Here is a 17,324-nt window from a genome sequence, read left to right on the forward strand (position 1 = left end):
AGCTCTACTCCATCCTCACTCCATTACTTCTTTCTACTGTAAAAATTCTTCCTTTCACACCTCTTTTATGTGAGATAATTTCCCCTATTATTCCTCTTCCTTCCCTCTTCTCCCAGTGCATCTTTCTTTCTCACACTTTATTTTTTAAATCATTCCACATTTATGATCTCTATGTATGCTCCTTTTTAACAGCCCTAAAAATAATATAGTTCTTAGAAGTTACAATTGTCATCTTTTCACTTTTTAAAATTTTATTGCTTCCCTTACGATTTCTCTTTCAGGTTTACCTTTTTGTTCTTCTCTTGACTCTTGTTTTTAAAAGTCAAATTTCAATTCAGTTCTGGTCTTTCCATCAGAAGGGCTTGGAACTCTTCAATTTCATTAAATACCCATTTCTTCTAAAGAATTCTACTCAGTTTTGCTAGATTAGTACTTCTTGGTCTTCATCTTAGTTCCTTTGTTTTCTGAAATATTATATTCTAAATACTTTAATCCTTTAACAAGGAATCTACTAAATTTTTTCTGATCCAGATCATGGCTCCATAATATTTGAATTCTTTCTTTCTGCTGCTTGCAATATTTTCTCCTTGACCTGGCAGCTCTGAAACCTGGCTATTATATTCCTTGGAAATTTCATTTTCAGTTCTCATTCAGGAGGTTATCAGTGTATTCTTCCCTTTATTTTTATTTTGTTTTGTTTTACCTCTGATTCAAGGACACCAGGGCAATTTTTCATGATAATTTCTTGAAAGATAATGTTTAGGCTTTTTTGATAATGGTTTTCAAGTTCTTCACTGATTTTTATAAAATTTCATTAATTTATTTTGATTTATTAATAATCACTTCCATATGCTTTTGAGTTTAAAATTTTTCTCCCCCTTCTTCCTCATCACCCTCCCCAAGACTGCACAAAATCTGATATAAGCTATACATTTACATTTCTATTAAGCATATTTCCACATTAGTGGTGTTGTAAGTGAAAATTAAAACCAATAGGAGGAACCATCAGAAAGAGGAAACAAAACTCAACAGAAGTGAAAAAAATAACAATTCAACTTTCATAGTTCTTTCTTTGGATGTGGATAGCATTTTCCATCACCAGGCTTCTGGAGATGACTTAGATCCTTGTATTGCTGGGAAGAGTTAAGTTTATCAACATTAATCGTCACACAACATGGCTGTTACTGTGTACAATGTTCTCTTGGTTCTGCTCATTTCACTCAGCATCAGACCATACAAGTATTTCCAGTTTTTTCTGAAGTCAGCCAGTTCATCATTTCCTATACCACAATAGTATTCCATTACATTTGTATACCACAACTTGCTCAGTCATTCCCCAACTGATGGGCATCATCTCAATTCCCAATTCTTTGCCACCACAAAAAAGAGCTACTATGAATACTTCTGGACATGTGGGTCCTTTTCTGATTTGTATGATCTCTTTGGGATATAGCCCTAGAAGTGCTATTGCTAGGTCAAAGGGTATATACATTTTTATAGCCCTTTGGGCATAGCTCCAAATTGTTCTCCAAAATGGTTGAATAATTTCACAACTCCACCAACAATGCACTAGTGTTCCAATTTTCCCACATCTTCACCAACATTTATTATTCTCCTGTTTTGTCATGTTGGCCAATCTGATAGGTGTAATGTGGTACCTCAGAGTTGTTTTGATTTGCATTTCTCTAGTCAATAATGATTTAGATCATTTTTGCATATGAGTATAGATGGCTTTAATTTATTCATCTGAAAATTGCCTGTTCGTATCCTTTGACCTTTTATCAATTGGGGAATATGTTGTATTCTTACAAATTTGACTTAATTCTCTATATTTTAGAAATGAGGCCATTATCAGAGAGACTGGTTACAAAAACTCTTTCCCAGTTTTCTACCTTCCTTCTAATTTTAGTTGCATTGGTTTTGTTCATGCAAAACCTTTTTAATTTAATGTAATCAAAATTATCCATTTTGCTTTTCATAATGTTCTCTATCTCTTCTTTAGTCATGAATTCTTCTGTTCTCCATAAATCTGATAGGTAAACTATTCCTTGCTCTCCCAGTTTGCTTATACTATCAGCCTTTATATCTAAATCATGAAACCATTTTTACTTTATTTCGGTAGATGGTATGAGATTTTGATCTATGCCTTGTTTCTGCCATAGTCTTTTCCAGTTTTCTCAGCAGTTATTTCAAAGAGTACTTACTTATTCCAGAAGCTAGGGTCTTTGGGTTTATCATATAATAGATTGCTATAATGAGTGATTACTGTGTCTTCAATATTAACCTATTCCACTGATCCACCACTCCATTTCTCAGCCAGTATCAAGCAGTTTTGATGGTTGCTGCTGTATAATACAATGTAAGATAAGGAATTGCTAGGCTACCTTTCCCTGCATTTCTTTTCATTAGTTTCCTTGATATTCTGGACCTTTTTTTCTTTCAAATGAATCTTGTTATTATTTTTTCAAATTCTATAAAGTAATTTTTTGGTAGTTTGGTATGGCACTAAATAAGTAAATTAGCTTTGGTAGAATTGACATTTTTGTTATATTAGTTCAGCCTACCCATGAGCAACTCATGTTTTTCCAATTATTTAGATCTGACTTTATTTGTCTAAACATTGTTTTCTAATTCTGTTCATACAGTTCCTGGGTTTGTTTCAGGAGCTAGACTCCCAAATAATTTATAATGTCTACAGTAAGTTTAAATGGAATTTCTCTTTCTATCTCTTGCTGTTGGGGTTTTTGGTAATATATAGAAATGCCGATGATTTGTGTGGATTTATTTTATAGCCTGAAACTTTGCTAAAATTGTTTATTTCAAGTAGTTTTTTACTTGATTCTCCAGGGTTCTCTAAGTATATCATCATGTCATCTGCAAAGAGTGATAGCTTTGTTTCTTCTTTGCTTATTCTAATGCTATCAATTTCTTTTTCTTCTCTTATTGTGAAAGTTAACGTTTCCGGTATAATATTGAGTAGCAGTGGTGATAATGGAAATCCTTGTATCACCCCCTATCTTATTGGAAATGCTTCTAGTTTGTCCCTATTACATATTATGTTTGCTGAAGGATTTAGATAGATGCTATTTATCATTTTAAGGAAGACTCCATTTATACCCATGCTTTCTAGTGTTTTTAATAGGAATGGGTGTTGTATTGTGTCAAAAGCTTTTTCTGCATCTATTGAGATGATCATGTGGTTTCTATTGGTTTTGGTGTTGATATGCTCAATTATGCTGATAGTTTTCCCAATATTGAACCAGCCCTGCATTCCTGGTATGAATCCTACCTGGTCATAGTGTATTATTCTTGGGATAAGTTGCTGTAATCCATTTGCTCATATTTTGTTTAAAATTTTTGCATCTATATTCATTAGAGAAGTTGGTCTATAATTTTCTTTCTCTGTTTTGACTCTTTCTGGTTTAGGTATCAGCACCATATCTGTATTGTAAAAAAAATTCATAGCACTCCTTCTTCACCTATTTTCCCAAATAATGTGCATAGTATTGGAATTAATTGTTCTTTAAATATTTAATAATTTTCACATAAATCCATCTAGCCCTGGAGATTTTTCCCTAGGGAGTTCATCAGTGGCTTCTTCAATTTCTTTTTCTGGGAAGGGGTTATTTTAGTATTTTACTTCCTCTTTTGTTATTCTAGGCAATTTATATTTTGGTAAATATGTATCCATTTCACTAAAATTGTCAAATTTGTTGGCATATAGTTGAGCAAATAATTCCTAATTATAGTTTTAATTTCCTCTTCCTTGGTGAAAGCTTCACCTTTTCATTCTTGATGCTAGTAATTTGGTTTTTTTCTTTCTTTTTTAAAATTAAATTAACTAAAGTTTTATCTATTTTATGTTTTTCCCCCATAAAACCAGCACTCTTAGTTTTATTTATTAGTTCAATACTTTTCTTAATTTCACTTTTATTAATTTTTCCTTTGGTTTTCAATATTTCTAATTTGGTGTTTAATTGAGGATTTTTAATTTGTTCTTTTTCTAGTTTTTTTAGTTGTATGCCCAATTCATTTATCTCCTCTTTTTCTATTTTATTTATGTAAGCATTTAGAGATATGAAACTTCCCGTAAGAACTGCTTTTGCTGCATACTATACGTTTTCTTATGTTGTCTCATTATTGTCATTCTCTTGAATGAAATTATTGGTCATTTCTATGATTTGTTGTTTGACCCGATCATTTTTTAGGATTAGATTATTTAGTTTCCAATTGTTTTTTAGTGTATCTTTCCATGGCCCTTTATTACATATAATTTTTATTGCATCATGATCTGAAAAGGATGCATTTAATATTTTTGCCTTTCTGCATCAAATTGTGAGGTTTTTATCCCCTAGTACATGGTCAATTTTTGTGTATAGGCCATGCACCATCAAGAAAAAATATATATTCCTTTCTATCCCCATTCACTTTTCTCCAGAGGTCTATCATACCTAACTTTTCTAATGTTCTATTCACCTCCTTAACTTCTTTCTTGTTTATTTTGTGGTTAGATTTATCTAGTTCAGAGAGGGGAGGTTGAGGTCCCCCACTAGTATAATTTTGATGTCTATTTCTTCCTGTAACTCCATGAACTTCTCCTCTAAGAATTTGGATGCTATCCTCTTTGGTGCATATATGTTCAGTAATAATATTACTTCATTATCTATGGTGCCTTTTACCAGGATGTAGTTTCCTTCCTCATCTCTTTTGATAAGATGTATTTTTCATTTTGCTTTGTCTGAGATCAGGATTGCTACCCCTGCTTTTTTCACTTTAGCTGAAGCAGAATATATTCTGCTCTAGCCTTTTACCTTTACCCTGTATGTGTCACTCTTTTTCAAATGTGTTTCCTGTAGACAACATATTGTAGGATTATGATTTTTAATCCATTCTGCAATCTGTTTCCGTTTTATGGGAGAGTTCACCCCATTCACAATTATGATTACTATATATATGTTTTCCACCATCCTTTTCCTCCCGTGTTTATGCTTTTCTTTCTCCTTTCCACTCCTCACTAGTGTTTTGCTTTTGACCACTGCCTCCCTCAGTCCCTCCTCCCTTCTATTAGCACTTTCCCTTTTCTTCCCCTTTACCCTTACTGCTTCTTCCCTCCCTTTTATCACCCCTCCCTTTTCTTTCCCCTTTTCCCTCCTACTGCTCATAGGGCAAATTAGATTTCTGTACCTAACTGATTATGTTATTCCTTTCTTGAGTCAACTCTAATGAGACTAAGGTTCATACGATGCTCCCCCCCTCCCTTCTCTCCCTCTTCTCAAATAGGTTTTTGTGTCTTTTCCTGTAATGTAATTTACCCTTGTCTGCCTCCTCCTTTCTCAGTACATTTTCTTAGATCAGACTAATCCACTTACTTGGATCCATTTAACCCACTTGACTAGATTGTTTTTTTATCATTTTATCAAAGTCAACTTATATCCATCCCCTTAATTCCTTTATGTATACTCCTTTAACATGGTATAATAACAATACAGTTCTCAAGAGTTGCAAGTGTCATCTTCCCTTGTAGGGATGTAGGCAGTTTGCCCTTATTAACAATATACTGTATCTTTCTGTCCCATTTACCTTTTTATGACTCTCTTGACTGTTATACTTGAAGATCAAATTTTTTTTTGAGCTCTGTTCTTTTTATCAGGAAGGTTTGGAAGTCCCCTATTTCATTGAATATCCAGCTCCTTCCTTGAAAAATCATCCTCATTTTCTCTGGGTAGTTGATCCTTGCCTGCAATCCAAGCTCCTTTGACTTATGGAATATCATGTTCAACACCTATAGTCTTTTAATGTAGAAGCTGCAAGGTCCTGTGTAATCCTGACTGTGGTTCCATGATGTTTAAATTGCTTTTTTTTCCTATCTGCTTGCCATATTTTCTCTTTCATTTGGTAATTTGGTAATTTAGCTACTTTATTTCTTGGCATTTTCAATTTGGGATCTCTTTCATGTTGTGAGTGGTGGATTCTTTCTGGTTATTTTGTTCTTCTTCCAGGACTTCAGGGATGTTCCTTTATGATTTCCTGAAAGATACTGTCCAGACTCTTTTTTTCACCGTGATTTTCAGATAGTCCAATAATTTTAAAATTGTCTCTCCTGGATAGATTTTCCAGGTCAGTTGTCTTACCAATGAGGTATTTTATGTCTTCATTTTTTATTTCTGTTTGACTGATTTTTGCTCTCTCATAGTGTCATTATTTTCCATTTGTCCAATTCTAATTTTTAACAGATTTTTTTTCTGTTACTTTTTTTTTACTTCCTTCTCCAATTTTCTTCAGTGTACTGTTTTTCAAATTGGCCAATTGTATTTTTTAAGGACTTTTCTACTTCTCTCATTTGACTTTTAAAATCCTTCTTGAGTTCTTCTAAGAAGACTTTTTGGGCTTCAGACCAATTCATAGTGCCTTTTGATGTTGCAGATATGGGTTATTGACAATGTTGTCCTCCTCACAATTTCTGTCTTGATCTTCACTCTTGTCATAATATGAATCTATGGTGCATTTCTTTTTACTTATAGTGTTTCTTTGTTCCTTAATCTTTAAAGAGATTGAGCTCTCCTGCTGGGGAGAATATGGCACTAACCCAAGCTTCTTGTGTTGGGAGCCTAGGTCTTGGTTACTGGCTTTGTGTTCTGGGGCCTCTTATCTTGCTAATTGTAGGCTGTAGTATTCTGGCAGCTTACCTGCTGTTGGGCTGGAATCAGCAAGACTGGAACTTTAGGGTGGCTGTAGGTTTCTTTCTTCAGCTCCTTTCAGATGAATGCTGCAGGGTACTTATCTACCTGATGCCTTTTATAGTGCTGCTTCCTTTATTTTTGCTGAGGCACTGCAAGACTGGTTTGCTGTAGAATGCCGAGTCACCAAGATCTCCTCCTGGTGTGCTAAAGTGAGGCTGGGCTATTGCTCTGCTGCTCCTCATCTTTCTTCTGGTTCAGCTGTTCCAGAGTTTTTTCTGGGGTGATATTTTATGGGTTTTCAGAGGTTGATAGGGGAGGTTGAGAGTGACTACCTTCATACTCTGCCATTTTGGCTCTTGGAAGCAGAATTCTCTTAACCAATTTTTAAATTATTTCCCTTTGATCTATATTTTAGGTCAATTGTTTTTTTTTAATGAGATGGTTTACTTTTTTTTCCTATTTTTTAAAACTTTTTTTTCATTGTTTCTTTTTATCTCCTGGAGTCATTAGCTTCTAATTCTCTAGTTCAAATTTTGAAGCAAATTCTTCAGTTAGCTTTTGTATCTCTTTTTATTATTTGATTAATTCTGCTTTTTGAAGACTTCTTCTCTACAATAGAATTTTATGCCCCTTGTGCCATTCAGTCAATTTTGTTTAATAAGGTGTTATTTTCTTAAGTACTTTTGTGCTTCTTTTACTGAGCTGTTGACTCACTTTCCATATTTTGTCTTGCTTTAGTCTTATTTCCTTTCCCAATTTTTTTCTCTACCTCTCTGATTTGATTTGATTGTTATACAAGAAAAGTATCCAGCTGTTCATTTGATTTTTTAAAGATGCTTTGGCATCGATTTAATATATTAATGCCCACCACATGCTTTCCTCTGAATTGATCTGATATTTACTTTTCATATATTTTGCATTTATATCCATGTGTAAGTCATTTTTTCACAATGATTATGTTTTCAGAGAAAGTATTGTTTCTTTTTCTTCTCCCTCTTTGTGCTTCAGAAACTTAGCAACCATAGTTGGTGCTTAACAAATTCTTGTTGGTTGGTTCACTGATTGTTTCTATTACATGGAGCCCCAGAAGTTGTAGGTAAGGAAAATATTTACAAATAAGTTAAACCAGTGTTGTTTTAGAGTTTTTCATATCTGTTTGCCAAGGGTATGAATTTATTGTTGATTCATGAGATTTCTGAATTTTTTTAAACTCCTCATTTTGGTAATCTGACAAATATTATCTGTAGTATATTGTGATAGCTATTATTGTTGTGTTTCTTTACCATTTCCCATTTTCATCATCAATCTCTCATTTAAACATGCCAAGTTGGAATTACATTCATTAAGGACTTTTCATTTATCACTCATTAAATTTTATCTTCTCATTTTTAGGTTTTCTTTCTCCCAATGGTGTTGATTTTTATCTTTCATCTAAGAAGTTCCTGATTTTCCTAAACAAAGGTAACTAATTCAGGAATAACTCTGAAATTGATAAACAAATATTCCTCATTTTTTTTTACTCTATTCAATTCCATTTTATGTGATGTTATTTAGAGGAAATTAAATTCAGCACTTCCAAATTCACTTCTTGAAGAAAATGCTCACTATGTGTAGGCTTGAGATTACCATGTAGTTTTTGTGAAAGCCATTTAATACTTGATTAATTTCCAACACATTTCACTTCATTTCCCTATTATTATTTTTGGATTGAAGTCACTATATAAGAATGTGTTTTTTGATTCAATATAAAGGATCTTACAGAAATGATACCTTACATAAATTCTAATAGTCTCTATGGTAGTCTTAGGTATGTTTGGTACTGCCCCTGTTGTATTTGAAAAGTACAGCTACTGAGAGGAGGCAGGAAAAGAATATAAAAGTAAGAAAAGCAGCTTGAAACTGTTCTCAATAGCTGAGAGAGAAAAAAGACCTTCACTTGAATATAAAAGAATCTAGAGGTCCCAATGAAGAATTATGATTGAAGTAAAGATAGCTGCAAGATATTGTAATCCCAATAAGAGCATTTGCATGAGGCTTTTCAGAATTTTCAAAAATATATTTGAAAAGCTAGAAATCAATAAAATGATATATGTTCTGTATATACAAAAAAAAGCATACATTCTGTTTTTGTCATAACTGATTGAAATATGAATTTGGTTTTTTCAATCTGAGCAAAAGATGGTTCGCTATATATTAAGTGGCCATTAGTGATTTGATGTATGGGAAGTTCAGAAGGTAAGTATGGGTGTCAAAACACATAAAACAGACTATGGGTGGAGCTCTGGGTAGAATCTGTGAGATCAGAAGAAACAATACAGAAGCCATAACAGAAAAGACAGTAGCATGTACTTTGAGCTAAAACAGCTGATTACAGTTATTCACTTTAGATGCTTAATCTAAGAACTGTGCTGATTATCAGAAAGATGTTGCTTTTCTGAGTGAGTTAAAAGAGGAATGAGAATAATGAGATCATAAATTATGTCAGCAGCAATGTTCAGAATGGAAAAACATGAATCTGTAGTGGTGAGCCTCACCAAAGAAACAAAAGAGAAAACAAAAGTTTGAGAATGCAAATACACAGAAGTAAAAAAAAAAAAAAGAAAAACATTAGAAGAGAAGAAAAAAAAGAACATTAAAAGAAACTATGCTCACTAAGCAAACAGAACATATGAGTCACAAAGACTGGATGAATAGAGACAACCTAAGAATTATAGGTCTCCTAGAACCATATGATAGGACAAAAATCTTAAAACCCTAGTGAAGGAAACAATAGAAGAGAACTGCTGAGAACTTCTGAACATAGAAAATGAAATTTCTACTGAAAGAAATTACAGATTACCTAAAAAACAAACAAACAAACAAACAAAAAAACAGGGCGCCAAATTCCAAGATACAGGGCAGTTAATTTTGAAAATTCAATTCAGAAACAAGTTCTGCAAGCCATCAGGGGATACGTCTTCAAATAAAAAGGAAAAAAATATTTGAATAATGAAATACTATACTTCAACCTATAGTGAGAGGGAAGATAAAGACAAAAGCTATGAATGGGGCAGCAGTATCAAGAAAAGCTATGGGTAAAACCCCAAAGAAAAATGGGAATTGGTCTTAAAGCAAGAAAGAACTCATAGAAGTGTTCAAAATGGACCTTAAAATCATGTGACAAAGGTAGAAGAAAAATTGGGAAAATAAATGAGAGTGGTGCAAGAGAATTATGATAAAAGAACCAATAGTTTGGAAAAAGAAACAATTGCTTACTAAATGGGAAAAAAAAGAGAAAAGAAATCAACTTAAAAAGTACAAATGGCCAAGTGGAAAAGAAAGTACAAAATTTAATCAAGGAAAATAGCATCTTAAAAATTAGAATTGAGCAAATGGAAACTAATGATTCTATGAAACATCAGGAATCAATCAAACAAATTCAAAAGAGTGGAAAAAATTAAGAAAATGTAAAATACTTCATGGGAAAAACAACTGACTTGGAAAATAGGTGCAGGAGAGACTAACAGCAGAATCACTGGACTATGTGAAAACCATAATCAAAAGGAGGACTTGGACTATCTTTCAGGAAATTGTCAAAGAAAATTGCCCTGATATCCTGGAAACAGGTCAAAATAGGCATTGAAATAATACATCAATCGCTTCAGGAAAGAGATACCAAAATAAAAACTGCACAGAACATTACAGTCAAATTGCAGAACAAATTACAAGGAAAAACACTAGAAGTGGCAGGAAAGAAACAGTTCAAACATCAGGGATTACACAAGACTTAGCAGCTGCAAGATTAAAATATAAAAGGTCATGGAATACAATATTCTAGAAGGCAAAAGAGCTAGGCATATAAAAAAGAAATCCCTTACCTGGCAAAATTAAGCATAATACTTCAAGGGAAAAAAATGATTATTCAATGAAATAGAAGTATTTCAAGTTTTCATAAGGAGAAGAACAGAACTATAGAAAAAAATTGATTTCCAGTATCAAGACCCAAAAGAAGCATAAACAGGTGAAAAAGTGAAAAGAAAACATAAATGATTCAATAGAGCTAATTTGATTCCTAGGCTTTCTAGTGTTTTAATATGTATGAGTGTTGGATGCTGTCAATGGCTCTTTCTGTATCTATTCATATCATGGGAAGATGATACTTATAGTTCTTTAAAAATGTATCACTAATAGTATAAGAATATACATAGAGAGTTTGAGTATAAGGTGAATTTGACATAATGACATAAAAATAATTAAGGTATGAGAAAGGGAAGTATACTCAGTGCAGAAAGAAGGAAGAGTTTGAAGGGGTAAATTATTTCACATGAATAGGTATAAAAGACCTATTACAGTGTAGAGGAAGATGGGAGGGTAGGTGATGGGCATTGCTTGAACCTTACTTTCATCAATACTGTCTCAAAGAGGGAATAATATACAATAATTTGAATATGGAAATCTATCTTACCTGACAGGAAGTAGTGGTATAGGAGATTAAGGAAAAGCAAAGGAGGAAAGGACTGATAGAAGTGGGGCAAGGGTAGATAGAAGCAAAACAGAGATGATAAGGGAAAGGGTGAAATAAGAGAGAGGACAAATAGGAGAAAAAATAGGATGGAGGGAAATACGCAGTTAGTAATCACAACTGTAAATGTGAATCTGTAAATGTGAATCAGATGAATTCTCCCATGTAACGAAGCAGAGAGCAGCACAGATCCAAAATCAGAATCCTACAATATGTTGTTTACAAGAAACACACCTGAAGCAGAGAGACATACACAGAGTAAAGGTAAGAAGCTGGAACAGAATCTATTATTGTTCAGGTGAAATAAAAAACAGAGGTAGCAATTCTGATCCCAGGCAAAATAAAAGCAAAAGTAGATCTAATGAAAAGACATAAAGGAGGAAACTACATCTTACTAAAAGGTATCATAGACAGTGAAGTAATGTTGATAAAAAAAACAAAAACACAAGAATATATGCACCAAGTGCTGCAACATCCAAATTCGTAAAGGAGAAGTTAAGTGAGGTACAGTCATTATGAAATGTAAAATAGATAATTTTGATTACATTCAAATTAAAAAAAATCTTTTGGACAAAGAAAACCAATGCAACCAAGATTAGAAAGAAATCAGAAAGCTGGGAAATAATCTTTAAAACAAATATCTCTAATAAACGACCTTTTATCAACTATATAGGGAATGAAGTCAAATTTATAGTATCAGAATACAAGCCATTCCCCAAATGATAAATAGTGAAAGGATATGAAAAGGCAGTTTTTAGATAAAGAAATGAAAGCTATCTATAGGCATATGAAGAAATGCTATATATAACTTTTGATTAGAGAAATGTAAACTAAACCATCTCTGAGGTACCACCTCAAACCTATCAGATTGTCTAATTGACATTTTTCCAATTGTTTGGATTTGACTTAATTTGTTTGAAAAGTGTTTTGTAAATGTGTTCATTAAATCCCTGTGTTTGTCTTGGGTGGTAGACTCTCAAGTATTTTATATTGTCTTTAGTTATTTTAAAAGCAGTTTCTCTTTTTTACCATTTTCTGCTGGGTTTTGTTGGAACTATATAGAAAGTATGATGATTTATGTGGATTTATTTTAGATCCTTCAGCTTTGCAAAAATTGCGAATTATTTCAGCTGATATTAGTTGTTTGTCTAGGGAACTCTAAGTATATCACCATGTCTTCCAATAGTAATAATTTTGTTTCCTCATAGACTTTTTTTATTCAATTTCTTCTTCTTGTATTATTGCTATAAGTAGAAATTCTAGTATGATATTAAATAGTAGTCATGATAATGAACATCCGTGTTTCACCCTTGATTTTATTGGGAAGGCTTTAAGTTTATCTCCATTAAAGAGAATGCTTTCTCTATGTTTTAGATAGATACTACTTATGATTTTAAGAAAGACTCTATAGATTCCTAGGCTTTCTAGTGTTTTTAATAGGTATGAATGTTGGATATTGTCAATGGCTCTTTCTGTATCTATTCACTTAATCAAACTTTTGTCATTTTTATTTATATGACCAATTATGCTGATAGCTTTCTCATTATTGAACCATCCCAGCATTCTTAATATAAATCTCACCTTTTCATAGTGTATGATCTTTGTGGTATATTGCTGTAGTCTCTTTGTTAATAGTTTATTTAAAAAATTTCCATCAATATTCGTTAAGGAAATTGGTCTGTAGTTTTTTCTCTCTGCTTCTCTTATTCCTTGTTTAGTTGTCACAACCATATTTGTGTTATAAAATGAATTTGGTAGGCCTCATTTACTTACTTTTTTTTCAAATACTTTATTTAGTGTCGAGATTAAATGTTCCTTAAATGTTTCCTAGAATTATCTTCTAAATCCATGTGGGGAGTCCTTTGATGGCATGTTCAATTTCATTTTCCAGATAAGGTTATTTAATTATTCTACTTCCTCATCTGTTAATTTAGGCAATTTGTATTTTTGTAAATATTCATCTATTTACTCAAATTTCAATTTATTATGTTTTATTGGCACATAATTAGTCAACATAACTCCTAATATTTGCCTTAATTAAATCTTCATAGGTGGTTTAACTTTTTCATGTTTTATTTATACTTGTAATTTGGTTTTCTTTCTTTCATTGATCAAATTAAATAATAGTTTATCCTTTCTATAGTTTTCCCCTTAAAGCCTGCAAAGCCTGCTCCTACTTTTATTTGTTGGTTGAACTGATTTTTTTTTACTTTCCATTTTATTAATCTCTCATTTTTATATTCAAGATTTTTACTTTCTAACTGGGGATTTTTAATTTCATCTTAATCTAGTTGTTTTTTTTTTTAATCACATGCCAAATTCATTGGTTTGCTTATTTTTCCTTCTATTTATCTATACTTCTAAAGACGGAAATTTTCTCTTTCATACAACTTTGGCTGCATTCCATAAATTTTGGAATGCTGTCCCCTTATTATCATTCTATTTCATGAAATTATTGATAGTTTTTATTATTTATTCTTTCACACATTTATTATTTAATATTAGATCAATTATCTAATTCATTTTTGTTTTATCTTTCCGTGGTCTTTCATTGAATGTGATTTTTATTCCATTATGGTGTGAAAATGGTGAATTTAATAGGTTTTTATGCCTTAAAGCATAGTATATTTTGCACAAAGACAATGCAGCCAAGATTAGGAGCTAAACAGAAAACTGGGAAATAATTTTTGCAACCAGTGTCTCTGATAAGGGCCTAATTTCTAAAATATATAAAGAACAGTTAAATTTATAAGAATACAAGTCATTCCCAATTGATAAATGATCAAAGAATATGAACAGGCAATTTTCAGAGGAAGAAATTAAAGCTATGTAGAATCATATGAAAAAATGTTCTAAATCACCATTGATTAGAGAAATGAAAATCAAAATCACATCTATCTAACATGATAAAAGAGGAAAATGATAAACATTGTAGAAGATGTGGAAGATTGCAACACTAATTCATTGTTGGTGGAGTTGTGAAATAATCCAACCATTTTGGAGAATAACCTGGAACTATACCAAAGGGTTATAAAAATGTGGTTGCCCTTTGACCCAGCAAGAGCACTTCTAGGGCTGTATTCCAAAGAGATCATAAAAATGGTAAAAGGACCCATATGTACAAAAAATATTTATAGTAACCCTTTTTGTGGTGGCCAAGTGTTGGAAATTGAGGGGATGCCCATCAATTGGGGAATGGCTAAACAAGTTGTGGTATATGAATGTAATGGAATACTATTGTGCTGTAAGAAATGATGAATAGGTGGACTTCAGAAAAACCTGGAAAGACTTGTATGGAGTGATGCTGAGTGAAGTAAGCAGAACCAGAAGAACACTGTACACAGTAACAGCCATGTTGTATGACATGACTGACTTTGATAGACTTATTAACTATTCTCAGCAGTGCAAGGATCTAAGATGTGTCCAAAAATCTCATGATTGAAAATGCTATGCACAGCCATAGAAAGAACTATGGAGTCTGAATGCAGATCAAAGCATAATATTTGCTGTTTTTTTTCCTTCTGTTTTATTTTGTTCCTTCTTTCTTGTGGTTCCTCCATTGGTTCTAATTCTTCTTTCCAACATGACTATTGTGAAAATATGTTCGATATGAATGCATATGTAGAACCTATATCAGATTGCATGCTCTCTTGGGAAGGGAGACAGGCAGGGAGAGGGAAAAGATTTAAAACTCAGAAACTTATGGAAATGAATGTTGAAAACTAAAAAAAAGTTAATAAAAAAAGTATACTTTTATAAAAGTGCTATGTACTTCTGAGAAAAAGGTAGTTTTTTCCATTCCCATTCAGTTATCTCAGAGATATATCATATTTAACTCTTCTAAAATTCTATTTGTCTTCTTAACTTCTTTCTTATTAATTTATGACTAGATTTATCTTCCTCTTAGAAGAAAAATTGAGTTCCCTTGCTAGTATAGTTTTATTTAAAAAGTTCATTTAACTTTTCCTTAAGAAATTTTGATGCTATGCCATTTTATTGCTTATATCTTTAGTGTGGTTTCATTGCCTATGACGACTTTTATTTTTTTTTAAAATTATATATTTATATATGAAGAGTTTAAACACATGAACAATTACAAATAGTTAATAAACTATTTTAGCTACAACACATACATGATACTAGTAGAAACAAACATGAAAAGCAAAATGATAAAATAGAAACAAATAAAAATGTGGTAATTAACATGGATCAAAGAACTTACACAATTACCTATCAGGCACACATTACACAAATACACATTAGCATTTTCATCTGGCTACATATATAATAATTTTTTCCAGATTCCTCTATAATATTATCAACCAATCTGGTAGTAGATTTATCTTTGTTGTGACCTGCTAATGTAGCTGAGCCTGCCTTTAAACCTGAGCTAGTTACTTGTCAGAATTAGATTTGATCTTGCTTTGTTAAACCTGAACTGGTGCAGGGCACAGAAAAATAGTATTACAATCCTCTGTACAGGGTGTCTAATAGTGAAGAATTAGGTAGGAAAAGTGTCGCCTTTGACCTCAATCCTTTCCTATTACTTGAATTAGCTATTACTTGAATTAGTCAATAGGTTATACTATATAAAGTCTTCTTCTGAAATGTTTGTTTCTAAGCCATTGTCTATTTCAGACAGTCTTATACTACTGACTCTTTTGCTTAGAGCACATTGGGCAACACTTTTATTCTCAGTTTACCAGGGAGTCCAACTAATCTGCTCATGGGAAGTAAGTAGGTTTCAGTAAATTATCTTTACAGGGCACTGTCAGTTTCTAGAGTTATTTTGTAAATGGCCAAATTGCAAAGTGTTCCCCTAACTAGGTAAGTTGTACTTTAAGCTGATCTGTTAGCTTGTGTGTCCCATGAACACTAAGATGTTGCCCCAAAACTCTATCACCTTATTAATGGTATTAACAAGGAACTCAGATTTGACACTATCTTTATTTTTTTTTAGTCTATTAGCATCTATGGTGACTTTTGGCAATATGTAGTTCCCTGCTTAAGATTTTTAATTAAGTCTATTTTTTTTTTTTGCTTTGGCTGAAATCATGATTAGAGGGTAATGTTTTGAGAGTTTGGTTGAATAATTCCTCTACCAACACCATATTGGCTCTTCCCCTGAAAGCCCCTCCACGGTTACTTTATTTTTTTCTAGCAGCTCATAAAGACTAAATGATATTCAGCAAGCTTGCAGTGTGTGTGTGTGTGTGTGTGTGTGTGTGTGTGTGAAATTCACTTAGCAATGAAATCTAGGATCCTGGAAACGTTGAAATAGAGGCATGATTAGAACATTGAAAAGGTCAGTTTTTCCTATTTTCAGATTTTTTGTATTGATTAATTTTAACATTTTTTCCCTTTTTCTTTACTTTAACAATGGTATTTGCTATATGGTACAGCTCGCTGGAGGGAGGAATAGAAGAGATTCTGAGAGACATTGTCAAAGTAAAAAGGAAATATATCAACAAAATTGGATTTTAAAAGCCCATTAATTTATAATTGCATAGACCAGTAGTTAAAATTTTTCCCACCCTTTCTGCAGTTGTGTGTACTTTGTTTATTTCACTGAGAAAATGAAAAATGTTGGGAATAGGAAGAAAATACAATACCTGATATTGCTCCTTTGAGGTATGTGGGAGGTATTCAGTGTTTAGGAGAAGGTAGCCTTTGGAAGTAAATATCAAGGGTAATAATAAAACTCTCTTATTAAGAAGATTCCCTAGTATTTGAGTTACATTTTCTTATAGGTATTAAGATTCAGTCTACTTGGTCTAAAGGATGATATTGGTTCTCAAAATATCCCCTATTAAGAGTAACCAATAGTTAGCATAAGTGAAGTTCCCCTATTTGAAGCAGGGGGGCAGGGGGCACATTAAAAAAAATAGGAGTAGAAGAAATAGAGTACAAGGAGATAGGACACACAGTTTGTTACTGATACATGAGCTGAGTGCCTGAAACTCTCCTCTAGGAAGAGAGTGGTGTTGTATTCAAATAAAGCAAGAGAATTGGTGCTGGGAAAAGAAAAAGTACTTTATGTTTTATTTATGTCTTATTTTCAATTGAGGAAAATCAAAAAGCACAACGGGGCAAAAATGTTCATAGATATATTTGTGTATGTGTATGTGTGTTTAGATGATAGA

Source organism: Phascolarctos cinereus, unplaced genomic scaffold (assembly GCF_003287225.1).
Source record: "Phascolarctos cinereus isolate Bilbo 61053 unplaced genomic scaffold, phaCin_HiC Scaffold_5;HRSCAF=322, whole genome shotgun sequence".
NCBI classification, from domain to species: Eukaryota; Metazoa; Chordata; class Mammalia; order Diprotodontia; family Phascolarctidae; genus Phascolarctos; species Phascolarctos cinereus.